At 38.8% G+C, this 10,587-nt stretch overlaps 1 protein-coding gene across 1 annotated transcript in view; it reads right to left on the minus strand.

Annotated features, from left to right (window-relative positions):
• Positions 1 to 9,255, minus strand: part of SLC2A9 (solute carrier family 2 member 9) — a 382,090-nt gene extending 372,835 nt beyond the window's left edge. The window contains exon 1 of the mRNA XM_056802424.1: positions 9,139 to 9,255. The gene's annotated coding sequence lies outside the window, so the exon portion shown is untranslated. The remainder of the gene's footprint in view (positions 1 to 9,138) is intronic.
• Positions 9,256 to 10,587: the final 1,332 nt, after the last annotated feature.

Here is a 10,587-nt window from a genome sequence, read left to right on the forward strand (position 1 = left end):
AAGACTCATCTTGTGGCCCCGAAAGCCCAGTTTAAATTATGTGACATAAAAGCCTGTTCAAGTACCATCTCTTAAATTGGGTCTCTCCTGAGATTCCTGTTCTCCCACCCTTACAACAACAGGCATTTATATAGCATATTAAGGTTAGCAAAACATAAAGGACAATGATGGCAAACCTATGGCACAGGCACCAAAGATGGCACACTGAATATTCTCTGTGGATGCTTGGCTGCCCTTCCTCCCCATCCCTCCCCAGAGTTTGCTACTAGAAAGGCAGAGGGACTCAGGGGAGCTGCTCCCCTTTCCCTCTCCACCACGCCTGACAACGTTTTTTCACATTCCCCACCCCTTTGCCCAGTAGCCCAATGAGAGAGCACAGGGGTTAGGGGTAGGACAACTCACAGGGGGCAGAGCTGGAGGAGAGCAGAGCACTTGGGCCACTCCTCCCCACCTCTTCACCTTCACTGAGGACACTCCTCATTTCACCCACCCCTCTGCCCAACAGCCCAATGAGAGTGCTTTCTCCATCCCCTATATGGGATGGGGGGGGGGGTCACAGCATGGTGGGGGGGCGGGCCAGCACGGCACTTGGTCTTGGGGGCAGAGTGGGGCAGGACTTGACACTCCATCTCTAAAAAGTTTGCTATCACTGATATAGGATCTCATTTAATCCTTCTAACAACTCTGTGATATAGATACTGTTGTTGTTGCTCCGTTGTGTCTGACTCTTCCTGCTCCCAATTTGGGGTTTTCGTGGCAAAGATATTGGAGTCATTTGTCATTTCCCTTTCCAATGCATTTTCCAGGTGAGGAAACTGAGGCAAACAAGGTGAAGTGACCTGACAACTACTAAGCATCACAGGTCAAGTTTGAACTCACAAAGATGAGTCGTCCTGACTCCAGGCCTGGCATGCTATCCACTGTATCACCTAGCTGCCCATGTGTATGTTGGGAGTGGATTCTATAAGAGAAGTATGGATAAAGATAGAGAAAAGAATGAAATGGCATCTGAGTGAATAGGAATAATGTTATTTTCACAGGCCAGAGTCAGACTCAGATTGTACTCTGGACTTCTATTCAAAGATGCTACATTCACCCATGAGGTCTAGCAAACTTTTATTGCCTGCAGCTTTAGAATTATCCTGAGGGGTGTTTGGTTGGGTCCGAGAAAAAAGCAGAGCTAACAGTTCCTTTTTCTTGTCTTTCTCCACAGGCAAGAACCTCCACAGTTGCTTCAAACACAATTGCCCTTGACTAGGACTAGGAAGCAAGATCCTGCATTCATCACTGTTTCCTAATCACTCGGTCTTTTTCATGTGTGAAGAAATGCCCCTGAGGTAACAAGAAGGAGCTGGGGAGCAGAATCCTGGACTGGCTTTCCATGATACCTTCTTTATTTTCTGAAACATCCTCCAGACTTTACAATGGATCAAGGAGCAATGAGCCAATTACTGACACCAACTTCTCTCTGGTCCTTCCGGGTTCCTGACATTCGCCTCTTATTATGGCCTGGCAAGGAAGATATCTCTACTTCTGCTTATCCCAAGGAGAAAGGATAAAATTGTTTCCTCATCTGTAAAACAGGAATAATAACGGTTATAATATTTACCTCACTAGACTACAGGACTTCAGAAAAGTTATTTAACCACTCTTAATCTCAGTCTTTTCATATATAAAATGGGAATAATACTAACCACATGCCTCATAGAGGTGGTTATTTAAAAAAGCTCTTGGTTACCTATAGATTGCTACGTAATATTATACTTTATGAAGTTTTCATAAATAAGGCTTGCCTGGATAATAGCAGCAATGACAACAAAGACAAGTCATATTTATAGCATTTTAGATAATTATATGTAATATTATATTTATGTGACTTTATGTAATTATAGGTAATTTTATATATAATATAATGTACAACAATCTCATGAGGTAGAATCAGAATCATGGAATCTCAGAGTTTGAAGAGGTCCTCAGATGCCCATTAAAATAAATCCATATCCAAATAAAAATCTCCTCTATAAGATAGATGGCAAATGGCCATTTGACCCTATCCAGCTTGAAGATTTCCAGAGAGGGGGTATATACTAACTCCTATAGCTACCCATTCCACTTTTAGTTAGCCCTACTTGCTCAAAAAAGAATTTTTTAATTGAAAATTTTTATTTAATTAATTAATTTGGAATATTTTTCCATGGTTACATGATTCACGTTCTTTCCCTCCCCTCCTACCCCCTACCCACCCACCCATATCTGATGCACATTTCCACTGGGTTTTACATATGTCATTGATCAAGACCTATTTCCATATTATTGATATTTGCACTAGGGTAATCGTTTGGATTCTATATCCCCAATCATGTCCCCATCAACCCTTGTGATCAAGCAGCTTTAAAAAAAAAAAAAACTTTTAAAAATATTCTCTTGAAATCTTTCTTTGAACTAAAAACTCCCTAATTCCTTTCAAGGATTCTCATACGGTGTAATCCCTAGGCCCTTCTCTTTCTCCTTTCACTGGTGGCTGGTCCTTAGCGCAGCTCCATATGACCTCATTTCTACCTCTCTGCCTCTAGACTTGTACCTAGTTATGAGAGAGCAACTTCTTTTTGTGCAAATCATCAGAGAGGGTCTAAACCTCTCAAGAAGTGGCTTTGATTGACTCATGTTGCAGGTCTAGTTCCCATTCAGCTCTGATGGATTGGATCATGCAAGAAGAGTTCTTATTTAACAAAGCTAATCTGAATTAGAGTGAGAAAAGTCAACAGAGCCCCATCTTACTTATACCTCTCTTAAGGATACTGTGCAAGCATTATTATCCTCATTTAGAAAAAGGGAAAAGGAAAAATGTTAGGTGACATTGCTTTAGGAAAAGGAAAAGGCTTGAAATTGGGAGAGAATTGCGCTAAAATTCTAGCCCTGCTAGTGAGCATCTATGTAATCTTGGACAAATCACTTAATAACTTTGGGTCTCGGTTTCTCCTAATGTAAAATGAGGGAATCAGCCTTTAGCATATCCGCTATCTCTAAATCATGTGATCCTGTGATGGTTGCTATCTGAACATAATATTTGCCTTGTTAAAAGTCAAGGAATTGGCTGTGTGACCCTGGGCAAGTCACTTAACCTCCATTGCCTAGCCCTTACCACTCTTCTGCCTTGTCTTGATTTTCCTTTTCATTCTATTCATTCCAAATGTGATGATGTGTTTTGGTTTCTTGCCTTCCCAACTGAGTTATTAATACTCTACCTTCGCTATCACCCCAGCTGTCAGTTGGGCATCTTCTGAATTTCTTTGAAATTCTTCCCTAAAAATACCAAAAGCCACAGCGAAATCCTCTGCATCAAGCAGTTCTCCCTCTCCAACCCCCACCACTATCACTACCACACATACATGCCCAGGCACTAATAAACCCCAGAGCCTCAGTTTCCTCAACTGTAAAACAGGAATCATAATGATTACAATTCCTAACTCACTTGACTATATGACTTTAGAAAAGCTATTTAAGCCTTCTTAGTCTTGGTCTTTTCGAGTATAAAATGGGAATTAAAATATTAACCACATGTTTTGTGGTGGTTGTTATGAAGAAAGCACTTCATTAACTATGAATTGTTACGCACTATTTATCATTAAGTTTTGAGTCTTAAGAACTCTGATCAATGCAATAACCACTCACAGAGATTATGGATTCAAAGTCCATCCTGACAGATCAGATGGATAGAGAGTGGACAAAGAGACATTTATTTTTGAAAATGACCTATGTAGAATTTTCCTTTATTTGACTCAGCATATTTGCTACAAGGATTTTTCTTCCTTCTCTTTGGACCCTAGGGCAGTAGGAAGAAGTATGGGGCAAGTGACTGAGTTGTTAAAAAGAGATAAAGAACAAAGAATCACTGGAAGACAATTTTTTAAGCACAGAAAAGAACAAAAAGTAGGCCAGAAAGAGGAGTCAAAGAAAGGCGAAACAGCTTTAAAAATTACATTTTACGTTTATTATATACTTCAAAGGAAAAATAAGCTCTACATAATAGGTTCACAGTTTAATGCATAGCCTTATTTTCTATTCTTTGCATAAGGAAATATTCATTATATTTTCTGTTTCTTAAGTGCAAAATAAAAAAAAATATATGTATAAAAGAGATGATTGTGTTGCTCTTCTGACTGAAATTCTGATAAGATAAAGAAGAAAGGTCAATTCTGACCAGACCCTTATCGCCTTTTGTTTATATTACAATAATAACTTCCTAATTGGTGTCTCACCTTCCACAATCTCCCTCTCTCCAACCCCTCCTGCCAAAATGAGCTTCCTAAAGCATAAATTTGGCCAAGTGTTTCCCATACCCCCAAAGCCTTGGTATTTCTAGGATAAAAGGAAACTATTTTAACAGCATCCGTCCCTCATTTACCTTTCAGGCTTCTTTCATGTTCCTCCTTTTTTTCCATAACCTGGGATCCAACCAAATTGGCCTTTTGATTGGTCTTTATACTCAATTTCATCATCTTTGCCTTCACTAATCATCCATGACTTAAATGCATTGCCTTCCTTATCTTCATAAGAACCCTTGTATTCCTCCAAGGAAACTCAGCTCATGTCCTATGGAGCACATCTCCAGGAAGCCTTTTCTTGTCTTCCTTCCTGTTTGTGTTTGAGCTCTTGTCTCAAATTACATTATATTTATCATTTGTTTAAATGTCATACTTCAGGTTGAATATAAGTCCTCTGAGAACAGAGACTTCTTGTAAACCATTTAATAAATGCATATTGGATTGGCTACTACTAGATGATCTCCAGATCCTGTCCCCCATTTAGTCCCCTACTCTGGTCTCTGGGGCTCTTCCCTCCTTCTCTGTGTCCCGCCTGAGAACACTTTTTCTTTCTCTTGTGCCACCTGCAAAAATGTCTAGTTAGGACTCTGCACGTCAACCAGCCTTTCTTTCTTTATATATCACTAATTCTGAGATAGAATGTTCACTCACTCTTCCCCAAAGCTACTATCATTTTGACACCAGCAATTGCTTCCTGCTTACTGATGAGAATCAGATCCAAAATAACAGATCTCCTCATTGCTCCCACTTTTTAAAGTATTAAATGATTCTAGTGAATCAACACATTATTTTGATTCTAAACTAGTCATTTAATCTCTATCTGCCTCAATTTACTTAGCTATAAAATGAGAGTAATAGTAGTATCTTATTTCCCAGGGATGCTGTGAGAATTAAATAATATTTGTATAGGTCCTAGCACAATGCCTGCCTTATAACAGAAACCTAACAAATGCTTTGCTTTCTTCCTTCTTTTCTTTCTTCCCCCCTCCCTCCCTTCTTCCTTCTTTTCCTTCCTCCATTTCTCTCTCCCTCCTTCCTTTCTTCCTTCCCTTCATTCCTTCTCTCTTTCCTTTTCTTCCTCCATTCTTTCTTTCCTGTTTTCTTTTTTCCCTTCATTCTTCTTTCTTCCCTTCCTTCCTTCCATCTTTCTTTGCTTCAAGGCCACTTCTCTGTCTTCTACAATGAGCTTCCTCTCATAAATATTTATTCAAAATATACATGTTATTCCACTCTAATCCTTATCTCCTCTATCTTGCTTCTTTGGAGTAAGGCATGACACTTAGTCAAGTTACCTTATTAAATTGGCTCTCCAGTTTGCCTGGCTTGGAATCCATACTTTCTGCATTTGTGCATGGCCATCTTGGACCAGAGATTTCAATGGTGGTTTCTTTCTTGGGTTTGTCTATTTCTAGTTATCTGTATGTGTGGGACTAGCAAAATTGATGGTGTGATACATTATTTAATGTCTGATCATTCTATGCTCCTATTAATTGTGTACATGAGGATATGTTTACTATTTAGGATTGATACAATTAAAAATGTCATCCTTGCTATATGAATATAAACCAATTGGCATTGCTGGAGTGTAAATGTATACAGATGAATATATAATGTGCATGGGCACGTATGTCTATATGTGTATATACACCTCTATACGCATCCATATCAGAGAATGCATATTTTTCTCCCTAATATTAGAAACCTCTTGAAACTCACCCTTCTCACTCCTCACTTCTATGAAGGGCATGATTAATATGGAAAATCCCAAGAAAAAGTTGCAAACTCTTCTGAATAAAGGCTCCAACATTCTCTTATCATTCTCCCACTTCTCCACATGCCTCATAGTTATTTCCCTTATCAGAAGAAAAGCTATCTAGAAAATAAAAAGAACTTTGATTGTTTTCCATTTACCTATACAATTTATTCACATAAATCGTGGGGAAGATCTCTCCTGACTTCCAAAATGGAGATAATGCTCCTGTCAGCCCAGGGGAGTTTTTTTGGTTTTGTTTTGCTTTGGGGGGGGGGGGCACCCTGGTTATTTTAGGTTAATAGACTTCCGAACCCTGAGGAGAGATTTTTAAAAAGTAGAAAAGATGAAACTTTCTTTCCTCTGATAGTAATTCTATTCAACTACTCATTCCCCAGAGTAGCTGGGAACTAAAAAATTGAAATATCCCCAATTTGCTGCAGAGGAGGGAGAGACTACGATGGTAGAAAAAAAGAAAGTTTATGACATAGCTTAGGTACTAACTCCCTGTGGTGCTGCTATCCCAAATATAAGGTCATAGCACTCTTCCCCCCACTCATTTTTAGTCTATAAGCCTTCCAACACCTCTGTGAGTGAGCACCCAGTCTCCCACCAGCTAATATGATAACACAAGCTTCTAGGCTACCCAGATACAAAATAAAGAATCCCTCTTAGTGGTGTCCCCCAAAGTGAAAATTTGATGAAGAAATCAAAGCTATCGATAATTACATGATTAGATGTTCTGCCAGAATCCCTCCTGATGCTGCTGCCTTGAACTCCAGAGAAGTTTTCTCTATTCTTATGTATCTTTCTTGTCCTTGGAACCCAGACCATCTTGTCACTTAGCCATCCCTAGTTAGGCTACATAGTTCAAAAACTTCTATAAGCCTCTGGCACAGTGAAGGAAATGAGCCATTAAAAATTTAACTTTCCCCTTTAAATTCATCCGTGAGTCCATGGGCAGAAAGATGGATAGTGAGCTGAGCTGATGGATACCTCATTATACAGTAATTTTTAATTGAATCCAAATTATAATATTCCTTGAAGCCATAAAACAGAATCTAACTCACTATGTGGTATCTTGCTCTGAGCTTATTCTACTCATAAAGTGCAATGTGAATTTTAATTAACCCCTTACCTTCTATCTTGGAATCAATATTGGTTCCAAGGCAGAAGAGTGATAAGTGCTAGGCAATAGGGGTTAAGTGACTTGCCCAGGGTCACACAGCTGGGAAGTGTCTGAGGCCACATTTGAACCCAGAATCTCCCATCTCTGGGCCTGACTCTCAATCCACTGAGCTACCCAGCTGCCCCTCAATGTGAATTTAAGGAAGAAACCTCCGAGAAGTGACTGGAAATATGGAAGAAGACCTCCCCCTGAAAATCACAGCCATCTATAATGTTTTGCTCCAGAGGGAGCCATCTATAATGTTTTGCTCCAGAGATGGCACCATGGTGAAGTCAAGGAATATTATACTTAGAATCAGGAAACTTGAGTTTAAACCCCCTGCAAACACACATGCAAAGAAGTTTCCAAGACACCGTACTAAGAACAAGTGCCAATACTGACGGATCACTTTTGTATATGGAGAACTTTTATCTCCAGTGCAAAATCCCCTACTAAAATTCTCCCCTGATGTCTCATTTTGGCACAGGGATCACTAGGAATGTCAAAGATCTTGTCTTTGGGGCAGAGCCCCAAATCTGGCAGCTCCTAACTGGAAAGGCTCTGTGACTTTCCCAGTGGACTGACTCTCTTGTCTGTCATCTGAGGAATGGCCCAAGTTTGGGAAGGCTTTTCAAGATATTGGGTCATGATTTTTTTTTTAATCATAAAAACTTGAAAAAGCTATTGAGTAAGATACAAGAGGGCTGTGATGAAATTGCAGCTTATGGAAATACAAAATTTAAACCTCCTATGAATGTGTCCCCAAAACACATAGAGAAAGGAAAAGGGGTGGGGAATTAGATCTTTCCAAGGATTTTGCTAGACCATTTGGGTTTTTAGCTTAGGGGACTAAAATTTCCTAAAGTTTGAATACTCCTAATCTCCAAAGGCCTCAGCTCTAAAGACTGTCTCTCCAGGAAGTGGGGAGAAAAAGAAAAGAGTTCTGCCCTTTTTATTCAACCTTCTCCCTCCCATCCACTACCTTCAAGATTCAGTCATTCCTGGTTTAATAATTATAACCCTCTAACTTGACAAAGGTTATATTCGGTTCACTATTTTGTGTCATCATCACTGAGGAGATGGAGACAAAAGAGGCTGGTAACCTCCCACTTCTATTGTGGATTACCCCAGATTGCATTTCTGAGAAAGTGAAATAGGGAGGTGGGAGAGTAAGAAATGATGAGCAATAGAAAAAAGAAATATTTGCCCAATATCAATAAATGTTAATGGAAAGGAAATATTTTCTAATCAATAAATATTGATTGACTCATTAAAACTCAGATTCTGCATCCTGTTGCTCTTTCCTTTAGACTTAACTGTCTTGTTGTTCTCTAGCTCCTCCATATTGTTAAGAGCAATAATATGGCAGCACTCTTTCCATAATTTGATACTTAACCAAACATTTACTTATCTCTGCACGTGTTGTACTCCTCTTATAGAATTGTCATTTTTTTTGAGAGTAGGGACTATTCCTGGCTTTCTTTGTGCCACCATTGCTCAGTACATGCCTGATATATAGAAGGCAACTTAAATGCTAATAAAATAGTCTAGTATTATAGAAGTGGATTTAATTAAGAGGACTTAAATTTCAGTCCTAGCTCTGCCACTACCTGATCTTTAACATGACAGAACCTCTGTTTGTTTTCTAATTTCTAAGATTATTCTAAATTTATAATTTAAAATTATTCTAAAATGTTTTCATTTTCTAATCTTTAAAATGAAGGGGTTGGACCAGATGCCCTCAAATATTCCTTAGAGGGATCCTTTAATATAAACCTCTAATATCCCCATAGAGAAGTCCTGGATGGCCAGGGCAGCAGAGAACCAGCTGAAAGAAATCACTCTCATTCCATGTGTATGTTTCAGACGTCACAAAAGAGTCTAAGTGGTCCTACCTTTGTGGGTTCCGAGCTGGAAACAAATAAAGTCGACTCCTTGAAAGGAACTCTTGAGAGCTACAATTAGAATCACATGCCTTGCTAATAATAGTTTTCAAGTCAAGACACAACTTCTTGCCATCAGTGGAATTTTTCTGTTAATCAGGTTGAGTTTCATCCTATATGAGCCTCAGCTATATGATTCATTACTCTGTGGTTTTTGTTTGCCGTTTGCTGAAAAACTGGTTTTGCTGGATAAAATCAACCAAAGCCACATATGTGGAGGAAGAGTTGCCAATGGAGTTGAAGGGAACCTTGCCCAAAATGTTGATTATCTCTTGCTTGGGCTGAGATTCCAGGAATCTAATAAGGAAGTCAGGCAATAATATTCTATGTCAGACTTCATTGATTCAGAATAATTGAAGAAAGAGGTCAGTTTAAGTGAGCAAAAAAGTCTGAATGGACGAGTATTTTTAAAAGAAGTTAGTGTCTGCAGAATGCATTCTTGGAAATTGTGATTATTATTAACTCATGAATCTGCCAACTGCCAAAAAAAAAATTCATCCTCCCACACTCTGACTGTCATTTGATACAACCCCATTTATTAAGCACCTACTTTTTGCAGAGCTGGACTGGGGCTTGGGGAGATGAGAGTTTATAGAAACCTAAAGCCCTGATCTAGTTGGAGAGCCCCCCACGAGATCCTGGCCCTGGACATTACAAGTCAAGAGAAGTTCAAGAAGAACTTTGAAGATGGAATGCCATGCCTTATGTTTAAGAGAAGAGTGGGAAGATAATACCTATGGGCCAAAACTTTAAAGACTTAAAAGTATATATAGAGAGAAGTTCTCAGTCATAGACATTATCCACTAACACGAAAACATAATTACATGGAAAAAGAGACCATGGATTGACAATACTTTATTTTTTTTTAATTGAAAATTTTTATTTAATTAATTTAGAATATTTTTCCATGGTTACATAATTCATGTTCTTTCCTGCCCTTCCTCCCCCTCTGTCTCCCCTCCCCCCCCTCCACTGGCAATACTTTCAAAAGATAAAGTAACCAGTTCATTTTTTTAGTGTATTTTTTTATTACATTGCTGTAGTCCGTAAGCGTACGGCTTTGTTCTTTCTGCTAACTCAACCTTGTACCAGTTTATATATCTGATATTTCTTTGAATTCATCATATTTGACTTTTCCTAATTCAATACTATTCCACTGGATTGATATTCTGTAATTTGCTGAGACATGCTCCTTCACGGTAGGCTGAAGATAAGAGATGAGGAAATGCACCTCCCTACTTTCTTTAGAAAAGTGGCAAATGCATTGCAAAATATCAAGTATATTTCCTGCATTAGAAGGTAAAGTTCACTGGTGGAATGTGTGGCAAGGGTAAATCTGGAAATATTTGAAAGTAAAAATAAAATGGGTATCAATAAACTTGTTTTAAAAGTCAGATGGGA

The sequence above is a fragment of the Monodelphis domestica genome, chromosome 6 (assembly GCF_027887165.1).
Source record: "Monodelphis domestica isolate mMonDom1 chromosome 6, mMonDom1.pri, whole genome shotgun sequence".
Taxonomy (NCBI): Eukaryota; Metazoa; Chordata; class Mammalia; order Didelphimorphia; family Didelphidae; genus Monodelphis; species Monodelphis domestica.